The following is a 13,483-nucleotide window of genomic DNA, read 5'->3' on the forward strand; positions in this document are numbered from 1 at the left end:
TATATTATCTATTCTCCCAGCTAGAGTAAATAATTTTAAAAAAGCAACTTGGTAAAGCTGACACTAAAAAATATATATATTAAAAAATCCTTTCAACACCTAAAATCTTGTTCTTAAAAAGCATTTGTAAAATGTCAATTTTAATAGTCATTCACTCCAATTTAGAGATTAAAACAGATGAATTGATGGCACTAAGAACATAAGTAATAGATCTCTAACTCAACATTATCTCTTATAATGAAAATATACATTATATTCAGCAAAATTTTCCTGAGAAATACAAATTGACAAATAAGTAAACAAACTAAATTAAAGCTGTGTTTTAAAGTCCTGCTCAAGACATATTTGATAATTATCCTGGGACTCTGCAGTTTGGATAAAAGAGAAACAGCACAAAAAACATCTATTAGACATTTATTGTGTGGGAAGCATCTGGTTTAGGAGTAATTCATAATACATTCCATTCACGCATGCATTCATTCATCCATCCTTCTGTAACTGTTGTGAGACTACAACAAGTCAAGATTTTTTTCCACACACTAGGGAAGGCACAGTGAACAAATAGTGGTAGACTTTAATGCTTTTGGAACTCATATTCTAGAGGAAGAAGAAGATACAGAATCTTACACTTTTGGTAAAATGTGATAGATAACTGCACAGAATACTGAGCCTGAACTTGTGTGTATACTCAGGATGTTTGTAAACACAGTTGACCCTTGAACAACCCAGGGTTTAGGGACACCAACCAACCACTGAGTTAAATCGCGTATAGCTTATATTTGGCCTCTGCATCAGCCGATTCAACCAACCATGGATCATAGAGTACTGTAGCATTTACTACTGAAAAAAATCTGTGTAAGAGCCATGCAGTTCAACCCTTGTTGTTCAAGCGTCAACTGTATAACACCGTACCTTTTCTATTACCAAACCCTCTCTTCCAAACCCAGGTCTGTACAAACTGCTTAGCTGCAAAGAACATTCCTTCTCAGAGATTCAATTAAACAAAATCATTATTGTTTTGTAAGAATCACCATGTATTTAGATGTAAAGTTGAATCAACAAATGAAGTGTAATGTTATGAAAGTTTATTTTATCCTCTGTATTTCAATATCATCTATCTTACATAAATATGATTAAAATAAATTAAGGAACAAAAGCCAGTAAGAAGAGTTTACAAAATGCACACCTACAGGTGCACATGAAGAAGATGGAATTAATGACTTGGGGGTTATCTTCCCCACACTATATCCTTTAACAATAAGTACAAATTAATAATTATAATATTAATCATGTCTTCTCTATTTAAAGATGTTTCCTTCTTGTAATAGATATCTGATCCTTTAAAGTTCATTGCTGTTTCAACCTGTCTGGTAACATTTAAATTAATGTTAAATCATGTCGCTCAAATTTTAATTATAGTTTAAACATTATTTTAGCATTTAAGATACCTGCATTTGGCAAAAAAGTGTTGACTAATAGAACCTGATTTTTATATCTAGAGATCAACTTTGTGAATTTACCTTATATTATTTGGGGAATAAAACTATATATACGAAGCACTGGAAGAATACTGTAAATATTTCAATTATTTGTACTTATTGTCATGTTTCCATTTATCTTCAAGTAGGAAAAGATATTTTCCCCCAGTTCTCCTGTTTCCCGATTGAATATCTGACCAACACCAAAATCCAACCTTATATTGCAATGCCCCCTAAGCATACACATGTGCCTTTGATTCTGAATATACATGATGCTCCTAAATCAACATTTTCCCACATGACTCTGTTACACCCTTAATGACAAAGCATCTCCACATAATTGATGTGATTTGTTTATAAAAGCTATCCAGTCCCAAGGCTTTGGTCCCAGGAGTACAAGATAAAGATTATTGAAGGAAAAACAGATGATAATACTTACGTGGCTAGAAGGCTTCCCTGCTGCAATTAATTTAGGCGGTTTAATAAAAAAAAAAACAAAAAACCTTTTTTATTTCCTACCTCCATCAATAAATTGACTCAAATTAGTTTAAAATACTTTCACTTGACAGAATTAAGCAATATACCAAGCTTACAATATAACCTATATTTTAGGCCACTTTTTTGTTTGTTTTAGCTTTGTTGTACCCTAGAAATCAGGCAAATTATGACATAGTTATCCCCTGCTTTTGAAAAGTTTAGTTTAAGTCACTTTGCTTTTATGAAAGACCTACATTAGTACCTGTTTTCACTAACTGAAAGAAATCCAAGAGGATTTTCACTTGTACAGAAAATAAATAAAAGGCAAAAAGTAAATATAACATTCAGCATTTATTTTGCAGGGAGCTGTTACAGAGGCAGTGAGAGCGGCACCACCAAGCTTCTTTCCTGCATCTCAGCATCGAGCCACCAGAGCTATAATTGTGTCTGTGAGTATCTCTGTTTATCTCCATTTATCATGTGCTTCCATTAACTGGGGAAACCTGTAGTCTAGGTGGTACCAGGTTTAGGATTGAAGCTGAGGGAGAGCTTCATCCAATTAGGAAAATTTAGGGTGGGGACAGGACTCTAGGTGAAAAATGATCAGTTTTTGGAAATTAGATTTAAAATATATTTACATCTAAAACTGTATTATCATTCAATTGGAAGACAGACAAGTCCCTGCATTAGAAATAATTCATTCATTTCACAATTGCACTAAGAATGTGTGTGATTATACACGTATATATTATATACACAAATACTTGGATATGCATAGACATAGATAGAAGTAGTAAAGGAAGTTTTATGTGGAGAATGGACAAATGTATAACTTTATATTAGAAATACCCATTTGTGCTGTCTATGAATATTGCCAGCAGGCAGTTGGAAACGTAAGACCTGAGAGCAGAGGGGAGAGTATTTGAGGGTGAGATACAGTCTATTTTATGAAACATATACCTTCTGCAGGCATGCCACAGACATCTTCCCAGAATGGAGGAGGTATCAAGTTGGTTTTAATGTTTTTATTTTTTATAATACCACACTATGAAGTGATGGACTTTGTTACTATAAACAGTACACAGACTGAAGCTGCATAGCTTAAGCTGGAGATCACGTCTGTTTTCTGGTCCCCAAATATTTTTAATGAAAAAGAGAGGTTTATAGAGTCTCTTCCAAGTTTCCAAACCTGTGAGGGCAGGCTTGAGATGTGCCAGGTAATTCAGTTCCTGCCGTGGTTACAGTTAAAGCACAGTGCATTCTGACACTGGAAGCTGCTTGGTAAATAGGCATCTGTGCTATGGTGGGTGCCAGCAAGTATTTTAGGTTTGCTTTATTGGTTGGTTGGTTTACATTTCCAATATCTAACATCAATAAATTTGCTCTTGTGCCTTTTTAATAATAAAAATAACACATTGCTTTCATCTTCTTGTTTATATAGCTCCTAATACGTATCAAAAAACACTTCAAAATATTCCTCTAAATTCTGTTGTGTTTAGAAAAGATAATAGATTTTTATATAAAGGAATGCTTTGAGGGACTGTATGCTATGAGAATGTTCTGGGAATTATTTAAATGCTCAGAATTCATTACTTAACACAGAAGCACTTTGCCTTGATTACAGAGATAATTACCTCTATTTACTGTGTTTTTCTACTGCTATTCTTCAAGTGCATGTAATGTAACGATGACTAGTGATACACTACAGGCTCTGTTGCTTTGTACTGTGCTTGCAATGGCTGTGGCAGTGGCTACATACAATCACTGTAGGTAAAAACAAAAAATATCCACTTCTCTATGATGTACTGTGTATACTACCCCCATCACACAATGTCTCTCAGTGTCAGTATGGAAATCTAAGGGTCTGTTGATTCTGAGTTTGAACTTCACTGTGGGATAGCCTGTCCAAGGCTTTGCCCTATAATGTTTACTGTATATGAACTACATAGGATACAGGTCCTTGGGGGACAATGCTACACGTAACTTTATTCCTAGCTTTAAAAGCCTCATTCATGATCTATTCTGATAGAGTACAAACTCTTCAGGAGGTTTTAAAAAATGTTTAAGAAGTGTGAGGGGATGGTAACTTGTCAAGGACTGATGTACAAGGATGGACGGGGAATAATTTAACTGGGGCTTGAACAGAGTGAGCCTTGGGCAAATGGACTGGAGCAAGGAAGTTATCCTATGCGTTCCTATTTTTTTTTTATAAAATTGTGGACACCACTCTTCTGTGTGGTTAGATGAGACCATGAGAATGAGTTACATGTTGTATATTAATTCAGTAACTGATTTCAAAAGAAAATCTAGTGATCCAAGTCTATACATATCTTAGGTAAGGAACAGGTATTGCACATGTGGCGATAATTAACGATTGCATAATTAAAATGATCGTTTTCTACTTCATTTGATATGTATAAGTTTTACTTGGTAATTTCTAATGTAAGAGGATCAATTAAATACAATGGGTATTTCTGTCAAAGAATGCTGTCATAGAAAGCTTATTTTGTACGGCTTGATGATGGTTTACAGTAAATATGTAGAAGGCTGTCTGTTTGAATGAGTTATCTTCTCCAGTACAAACTCTGAGGTAGTTAAGAAGTATAAGGACTGAGAACGTCATGGATTGTTTTTGAATAGATGGTGAGATCATATAATGCATGTCTTTGATGGACCTAGAATGATCAGCCTGGTCTACTGTCATTGACTTTATGTATTAATATTTTCCAACTAAAGCAAAGTGCAGATAGAGATACTTGCGAGGTTGGGAGATACTATGTATTAAATGTGAAGCTCAGTGTATGGCATAGAGAAGATCTCAAAAAATGGTGGATCACATAGTTACTAGGGAGGCAGTACTGAAAATGGGGTCACTGGTTTTTTATGAGAAACTATAATGATACTTACCTTTGGAGTTAAAAATATCAGAAACAGATAACTTTATGGTCAATTTTTTCTTATAAACTTAAATTCATTACATATCATAATTATTTTCCTTGTAGTTGTCCAAAAGGCAGATATTATTTCTATACTGCATGAAAGTTTAGAATTTCTAGATTCCCTGTTCAGATACTGACAGTGTTTTTGTCTCTGGACTGGACTCTGATACCCATACTCAGTAAATGTTATCTCTTAACTACTCCTCTTGTCTGTTTACAGCACATAACAGGGCTTCTGAAATGAATCCTTATAGTGACAAAAGCTACACTATCTAAAGCATTCATGGGTCATTCTAAAATAAAGACTATATTGTAGGGAGTATTATATTTCAGTATTATTACTGTCATTATAAAGCAAAATGAATTCTAGAGGTTCTACTACGGTGACTGCTTAAAAGTTGTCTGCAGCAAGATAGGGATCTTCTTAAGATGTAAATCAACACTAATTTCTCCATCAATAAAGTCCTACTATATATACATAGATTTTCTGAGCAGAAGTAAACACCATGTGCAGCTGCTTTATCTTCTGGCACAAATTCCTCATCTTACTGAAGGACCAGCATCAACCTGCAAACCATGATTTGAACAGCACAGTTTCAGAGACTCTAATAGAGAATTGCAGCGATATTTATTGAAGATTCTAAACTTCTTTGCATGATTCTCTTGAAGCCTATCTCTTCCCACAACTCTTCTAAAGCCTCCATTTAATGCTTATGGAATTCTAGCTATAGCTAGTGTTATTTTTTAACCTTCAATTTTTTTTTCTGCAATGAGTGTAGTTTTTTCTTTGGAAAAAGGTCCCACCTGTAGACTACTGCTCGGTTGCTTTCATTGAGTTATAAAGGTGTGGCTCTTTCTCCCATTCTCATGCATATATGATATCTTTGGCTACCTCTTTGTCAGATGGAGTCCATCTTTTGGTGGTTGTTATTGCACAGAATCTGGGTGTGTGTGTGTGTGTGTGTGTGTGTGTGTGTGTGTGTGTGTGTGTGTGTGTGTGTGTGTGTGTGTGTGTGTGTGTGTGTGTGTGTGTGTGTGTGTCTGCTCTATTCTATCCCAGTTTTAATTAGCACCGTTTGGTTCGATTAGTGTCTGCAGCTGTTACTGAAAATAAGGATGCTCTGTCCCACTGCACTTTCTTCCATTGTAATGGGCAGGCATTTGGGTAATTAGATTACTGTTTACTTCAGAACCTGAAACTGAGCAGTCATTGTCAACCTTCGGAAGCATCAATACGAATTCACACAGTACCTGCCATCTGTTCCTTTCATGGGGTCATAACAGATCATTCCTGAAATTTAACTGCATTTCCATCATTTCACTGAATGGTGTATAAAAACATCCAATAATAGTCATCAAGCAATACACCTACACTTTCTTCTTTTATATACCTGTCTAATCAAATGCTAAAATGCTTGAAGCCTGTAAACAGTGTCAGCCTCACAATCAAGTAGAAATGATTTCCCTACGTTAGGAAACAGGAGGGCTGTTCCCATGCAGAGCTCTCTCTACACTGCCAAAGAGAAAACCAAACCTTAAGGAGTACAGTCTCCTTCTCAGTTCTGCTTATATGTTTATCCAATTCACGTTTTAATAAAGAGATGTCTAAGCAACCTATGATACACATTGACAGATTTATAAATTCCAATTTAGAAGCTGTAGTATTTATTTTTATCTTTCATGCAGTTATTTATTTAGAGCATAAGACACCATTTTCTTGGTGGACAAACTGTGTTATGAACCATACATGGGCACATTTTACTCATAGAAACCTGCCTGGCTAGGTTGAGCTGGCAAAGCTTGTCCCTTTGGAATTTTTTCTCTGTGTTGATTTTCAATCATATTATTCCATCTTTCCGTTCTTAGGAATGTATAGTCCTTTGAGGATGCTCTCTGCCATGTGTTCAGATGACCAGGTGAGCCCCTGTGCTGTTTTGTTTATCATGCCTTTCCTGTGCCCTGACTGCTTTTTTCCAGGTTATCCAGTCTAGGTCAACTTGCCTGTAATTTTCTCAAGACACCCAGTCCTGCTTCTCAGGGTTTTCCCTGTGACTCGATCAATATTAAAGCAATTTATTTTGTGTTTCCTATTATTACCTATACTTTTAATTCTTTTTGAGATTTCCCTTCCCATTCTAGCCAACATTGAACGTATTGCCCACTTCACATTCGGGTGAACACTAACACATTCATAATGTTGAAGAATTAACATCTATAGGAAATACGTCCATATATAATTAAGAGGCTGTTCATAACATCCTAGTTACATTCCTATGTTTCTTCAGTTCATGTTTTATGCAAGATGTTAAAATAGAGGTATTTAATATATGACACATGTGGATAGAGTCTATAAATTCAAGTTTAGAAGATAAAATGTTAACTTTTTTTTAGCTACTTTGTTATAAAGAGAATAAATGACAGGCAGAAAAGTTGGGCAAGTGTGGAGGTGTTAGAATTCTGTGAATCAGCTTGTTTTAATAACTAGCTTTTGGAGGCAGCTGCTTGTCAATTTATATTCTTGAAGATTCACACTATTTAAATGTTGCTTGGAATTTCACCAGGTGCATGAAACCCTCTCAAGTGGAATCAATTAAAAGTGCATGAGCGTCATCTAATTTATCAATATCCATGGGGTGTCACTGAAACCAGAACAGTAACTTCTCAGTAAAGATACTTGTTCACCTCTATTTTAATGTGATAATTTAAAAGTACTCTCTCGTTATACCATTGTTCACTATTTTGAGGTTTTTGGTTTGACATTTTTATATAAAATTAAATTTACCTTTATGAAATGGGAGTATATTAACTACACAGATCAGTATTTTCCTATTTTTGTCTTGGCGAGTTCTTTATGCTTTGAGCTATGTGTTGTTATTTTTTCAATTTTTATTATTTCTATATTTATCCTGCTTGGTATTCACTGATCTTCCTGGATCTGTGGTTTGATATCTGACATTAATTTGGGGAAATTCTTAGGCATTATTATTTCATATATTTCTTCTGTTCCTTTCTTTCTTCTCCTTCTGTATTCCCATGACTACTTTGGTTAAACCTTCTGCAACTGTCCCACAGTCCCTGGACAGCCTGTTCTGGCTTTTACAGTTTTTGTTCTTTTTGCTTTTTTGGTTTGAGGGTTCCTTTGATATAGTCTCCAGATCAGAGAGTCTTTGCTGTGTCCAGTCTGCTAATCAACATGTCAAATGCATTCTTCACTTCCGTTACTTTTAAAAAAAATCTCTAGCATTTCTTTTTGGTTCCTTCTTAGCATCTCCCCTCTCTTATACTGCCCACCGGTTTTTGCATGCTCTCAACTTTATCCATGAGAGCTCTCACCATATTAATCATACTTTGAAATTTCTGGCCTGATAACTCCTAACATCCCTGCCATATCTGTTTCCGATGCTTGCTCTGTCTCTTCCAACTGTGTTTTTTGCTTTCACTATGCCTTGTAATATTTTGATAGCTGGACATGAGGCACTGGTAAAGGAACTACTGTCAATAAGCCCTTAGTCACATGATGGCGAGGCATGGGGGGGAGGGGACGCATTCTACAGTCCTGTGATCAGGTCTCAGTCTTCAGGGAGCCTGTGCCTCTGGATGTGAAACTCCGAAGTGTTTCTCAGTGTTTTCCTCCCCTCTCAGGTGGGACAGGATGACTGGAGTCAGGTGTTGCCCTTCCCCAGGTCAGTGAGGCTCAGATAACACCCAGCAGTGTCTAGTCAACTAGTTTCTCCTGAGGGCAGGACTCCTTAGCAAGAACAGAGTGCCAGATGTATTTCAAAAGTTTCTTATCCCCTCTCCCTGCAGGAAGTCTGAGGGGTATCTGGTCAAGCTCCAGAGGTAAATCTCACAATACAGGACCCTCCTGTGACTAGGTCTCCCTGGAGTTTAAAACTGAGCTGTCAGCACTGAGCCTCCAACAATTCAATTACAAGTCAGGTTTTCCTCCCCCACCCCTGGTTCCCAGAATGTTTCTGCTTGTGAGTCTCTGCTCTGAGAAGCCTTGACTCACGTGGTCACCTGTTTCTTCAATCTTGGGGGCAGTGACGTGACCTCCGTCTTCCTCTTCTTACAAATCCAAAAAGAGTTGTTGATTTTCCAGTCTGTCCAGCTGTTTGCTTGTTGTTAGGATCAAGTGGCACCTTCCAAGCTTGTTACATGAGGAACCGGGAAGCGGAAGTCTACCACTTAATTTTATTTTTTTAGTTTCAATCTTTAAATGAGACTTGGTCATTACATTTTATAATAAAACCTTTAAGTTAGCGTCATTAACTGGAGTAAGTTGCTGTATAACAAAGGGAGATCAACTCGATGATGGGTGATGCCTTAGAGGGCTGGGACGGGGAGGGGGTGGTAGTCGCGGGAGGGAGGGGACATGGGGATATGTGTATAAATACAGCTGATTCACTTTGGTGTACCTCAAAAGCTGGTACAAGAGTGTAAAGCAATTATATTTTAATAAAGAGCTTTAAAAAAAAAGATATGTGGATTTATCAAGTGAGAATTATTTCCCACCTCTCCAGGGCTACACCTTACTTCCCCATGGATTTTTACCACCTGGTTCCTTCACCAGGTTATTACTTCTAACTTTGTGTTGGTAAGTAAAGCCAGATTGTGAAAATGGTTGCATGACTCAATACATTTACTAAATATCATTGAATCTTAATTATTCCTCAAATGGGAGAATTTATGGCATGTATATTATACCTCAATAAAGTTGTTCTAAAAAGTGAGCAACTAAAACATTTAGTTGGATACACAGTGTATTTGTTATTCTCTTTAAGTGTTGTTCTCACTAGCTTGAAAAATTAGTTTAATTTTACACAACTATTTTTTCCTAAATGTAGCTATGCATTAGGAATAACTGGAATGACCAGAAATAAACCATTGAATGTTAAGGAATTTAGGTTTTTAATTGACAAAAATGTAAAAATTAACTATTTTTAAAGCTACGGAACAACTTTCATGCCTATTAACCCATCACTGGTTTCTCTGGAAGTCTTACTTTAGTACAACGAGTAAACATAATTGTTCAGTAAAGATAAGGAGACTGAATGTGTGTCTTTAGGTAGTTTTACAATTCTTTGAATCAGTATTAGGGAGGGATTTAAAAAACTAACTTTAGAAGGAAATTACAATAAAATTAACACATAACATGAAAAATATTCGACTGTTAAGACATATCAACTTTAAAATTAATGTCAAGAGGAAAAGCTAACAGTCTGCTGATAGCCATGATTTTCCATTTAATAATTAACTTTTAAGAAAGTCACATTTTATTAAATGACTAATTAATTCACTGTACTACTTTCCTAATAGCACAGGAACCATGGTAATTGAAAGGAGATAAGAGTTTTTAGTAAAAGGAATACTTGAGTGGTGAAAGGGTCTTTGAATTCCACAGTGTCAATTTAAATGTAAATATGCATCACAATATTGATCTTCTTCATTGAACCAGAAAAGATGGAAATTTTCTGCTCTAGGTATGAAAAACAACCTTAAGAAGAATGATGAATATACTATAAGATTTAAGATTAATCAAATCAAAAAGTCCCTTTTATGTTTTCCACTGAATTCAAATCTCAAGCAAAACATTTCCCTAACAGGGGTGGGCATATTGCAGACAACCTCATTTTAGCACTCTACGAATCCCATTAATATCAAAGCTAATTTTTTTACAGTATATCTTATGCCTTGTGATTATACTAAATTTGTACTTATAAATATCCTAGTGCCTAGGGTCTTGACACAAGATTCAGCATTTGTTTTTTAATCCAAGTTATATAAATAAATAGTATTTTCTTCTATATGATGACCTAATTCATTTGTATCTACAAGGAATGGCATTTCCTTCCACTTATAGGGATTTGCAACTATGCTGAAAATTAAATGGTATTATCAACAGCATAGAAGTTGGGTATTTTTAGTACATTCAAGAAAAAGGAGTACTAGTTGTGATAATTGAGGTTTATCTGCTAGAATGAATCCACTTGATACTACAAAGAGGAAATTATTCAGATTCAACTTGAATTCCCCATGTGAGGGGTGTTTTTGCCAGGGAAACAGTCTGTAAAATTTTATTGCATTTTCATAAATTTATATAATCACCAATTCCCCCTTGGTTACTGAATATGGAATTTAAAGATATCAAGTATATTCTAAATCTAAAATTCTGAAGTTCCATAAAAATATAAATTCTCATATTATGTTTTATGAAATTGTTAGAGAATTATCAATACTATCATCTGAGTAAGTGCTATTATATCTTTTGAGATATAAACAGTAACACCTAACTAGGATAGGCGTGCCTTCAACGGGGGGGAGCCCTCAAATAAGAAAACAAGAAAGAACATTCTACACGAAAATTGAGCCTGACAGATTGGCAGTCCAGTCCTGGCAAAGTAGTTTCATATTGTTGCCAGGAACTCAGGCTTCCAAATTTCTGCATCTTCATAATCTTTGATAACTGCTAGACACTGAGCTGTCTGTTGTGTGTCTGTTTCACAGAGAAGGAGGTGGGACATGCAAAAAGAAGGTGCCCTCTTCTAAGGTAACTTTCCAGAAGCACCCCTGACAGTGGTGCAGACTTCTCCTGGGCCAGGTTTTAGTCACGGGGCCACACGGAACAGCAAGGGAGTGTGGAAATTCTGCCTTCACTGCAGTGGCAATGCACAGGAATAACAACTGGGGTGTGATTACTAAAGAAAGTGAAAATGGGTACTGAGAGGCGACGGCAGTCTGACGCAACCAAAGTGTACCTCCTTTTATTATATAGTAGCGTTAACCATAGTCAAACCCCCAAAGGAATTATTTCTTCCACTTTGGCAAGTTTAAAATCAGTATTAAAATACAATAATCACAACTAGCATTTGAGATGGTTCCAAATTTCCTATACCAGTAATAAACCCCCACATTTTGTTATCACCAAAGAATTTCACTACCTCCACTCAAATAATAACTTCTCCACTTTCCAGCTCAGCAAGGAAATGCCATTTCTCATGAACAGTCTCTATGAATACCTTTCTCTACCAGCCAGAATATGCCCTCTCTGCTTCTCTAGGTCTCTTTCTCTCTTCTTCTGGATGTTTTAACAAAAGAGCTTTGTCTATTGGGGGGAAATATCAAAGCCTACAACCTTCAAGGCTGCGATTTTCTTGCCTTTTCTTCTGAAAATTAATGTATTCTGAACAGTCATGCCCATTTGTTTGCATAGCAGGGAATGGGTTTCCTGATTCCTTCAAGTCTGCTCTGCTATCTTTGTCTTTATAACTTAGTCATAGAAGAGAGTATTTTGATTCCTGTGCTCAGTTTTCATAGAAGAAAACGGAAAAAATGAACAGTCGGAACTTTTTTCATTATTACTCCTCAGCACTAAAGTCCAGTAAATCCAACATGTGGCTTTACTTGTGTGCGTAAGACAGTACCCCAGGGTCTGCGAATGACCAAGCAGGCAAAGCAAACCCAAGTAATCCAAGTAAACCTACGAGCTGGGTAGCTCTGCAGTGCTGCTGCAGGGTAAGTCAACAGAAAATAACTACTATAAATATCTGTGTGAATTAAATTTAAAAACACATACCTTGATATAGAGAGTCACTTGGCATAATTAGCATTTTTATTACTTTTCTTTATAGGCAGTTCATAATTGTGAATGCACTTGTGTGTATGTGTATACCCACATGCATAGACACATTATATATAATGCATATTTAATATGTATTAATCTTAAGAGTATATTATGTCAGCCTATATTTGCAGGTGGCTTAAATGTTTCCCTCAAGGATACTTTGTGATAAAATTAAACATATAAGTAAATGCATCTTTTAGAAAATAGGTAAGTTGTTGAATATTTAGAAGTAGATAAATATATATGTAAACATATTCAGCAAATTTAATATATTTATATACAAATATACATATTATATTTGATAGAGATAATTATGGCTATAGATAGAGGCAAAATATGTGTGAGCAGAAGAAATACGGAAAAGATGCCCAAGGAGCGTGCCTCATGTATACAAGTATTTGTGTGTACGTTGTGGGGGAGGGGAGAGCACACTGGCAAGGTCTCTGGACAGGGTTTGGGTTCTAGTCCACATTCTAGTAACACGCCATTCAAGATAGTTACTTATAAGTTATATCTTGGAGCCTCAGTTTCCAGTTTGCAAAATGAGGGGGATCGGGTTACTCTGGATGATTTCTAATGTCTTTTTAAGTATCTATGACCTTTAAGAATATAATCATACAAAAGCAAAAACAAAGAAATATGCCATTTCTGAGTCAGTTTTGAATCTAATGATGTCTTAACTGAGATAGCCATCTAAATTCAGGATAAGAATATAGACTAGGATTTTAATTGACATCCTGCTATAATTTCTTATAAAATAAGTCTTCATTATACATACTGAACTCAGATTAAGTCAGTCTGCATTTGCAACATAGTGTAACTAGATGGAATTACAGCAGGCCTTTAGCACCTACCTCCTTATAAGGATGTGTCAACTCAAATACATCATTTTAATTAAACAAAAAAGTAATTCTTATGATTTTTTATTCCTGCAGATACATTTGGATTGATATATAAAATATCTA

Source organism: Hippopotamus amphibius, chromosome 11, assembly GCF_030028045.1.
Source record: "Hippopotamus amphibius kiboko isolate mHipAmp2 chromosome 11, mHipAmp2.hap2, whole genome shotgun sequence".
In the NCBI taxonomy this organism is placed as follows: domain Eukaryota; kingdom Metazoa; phylum Chordata; class Mammalia; order Artiodactyla; family Hippopotamidae; genus Hippopotamus; species Hippopotamus amphibius.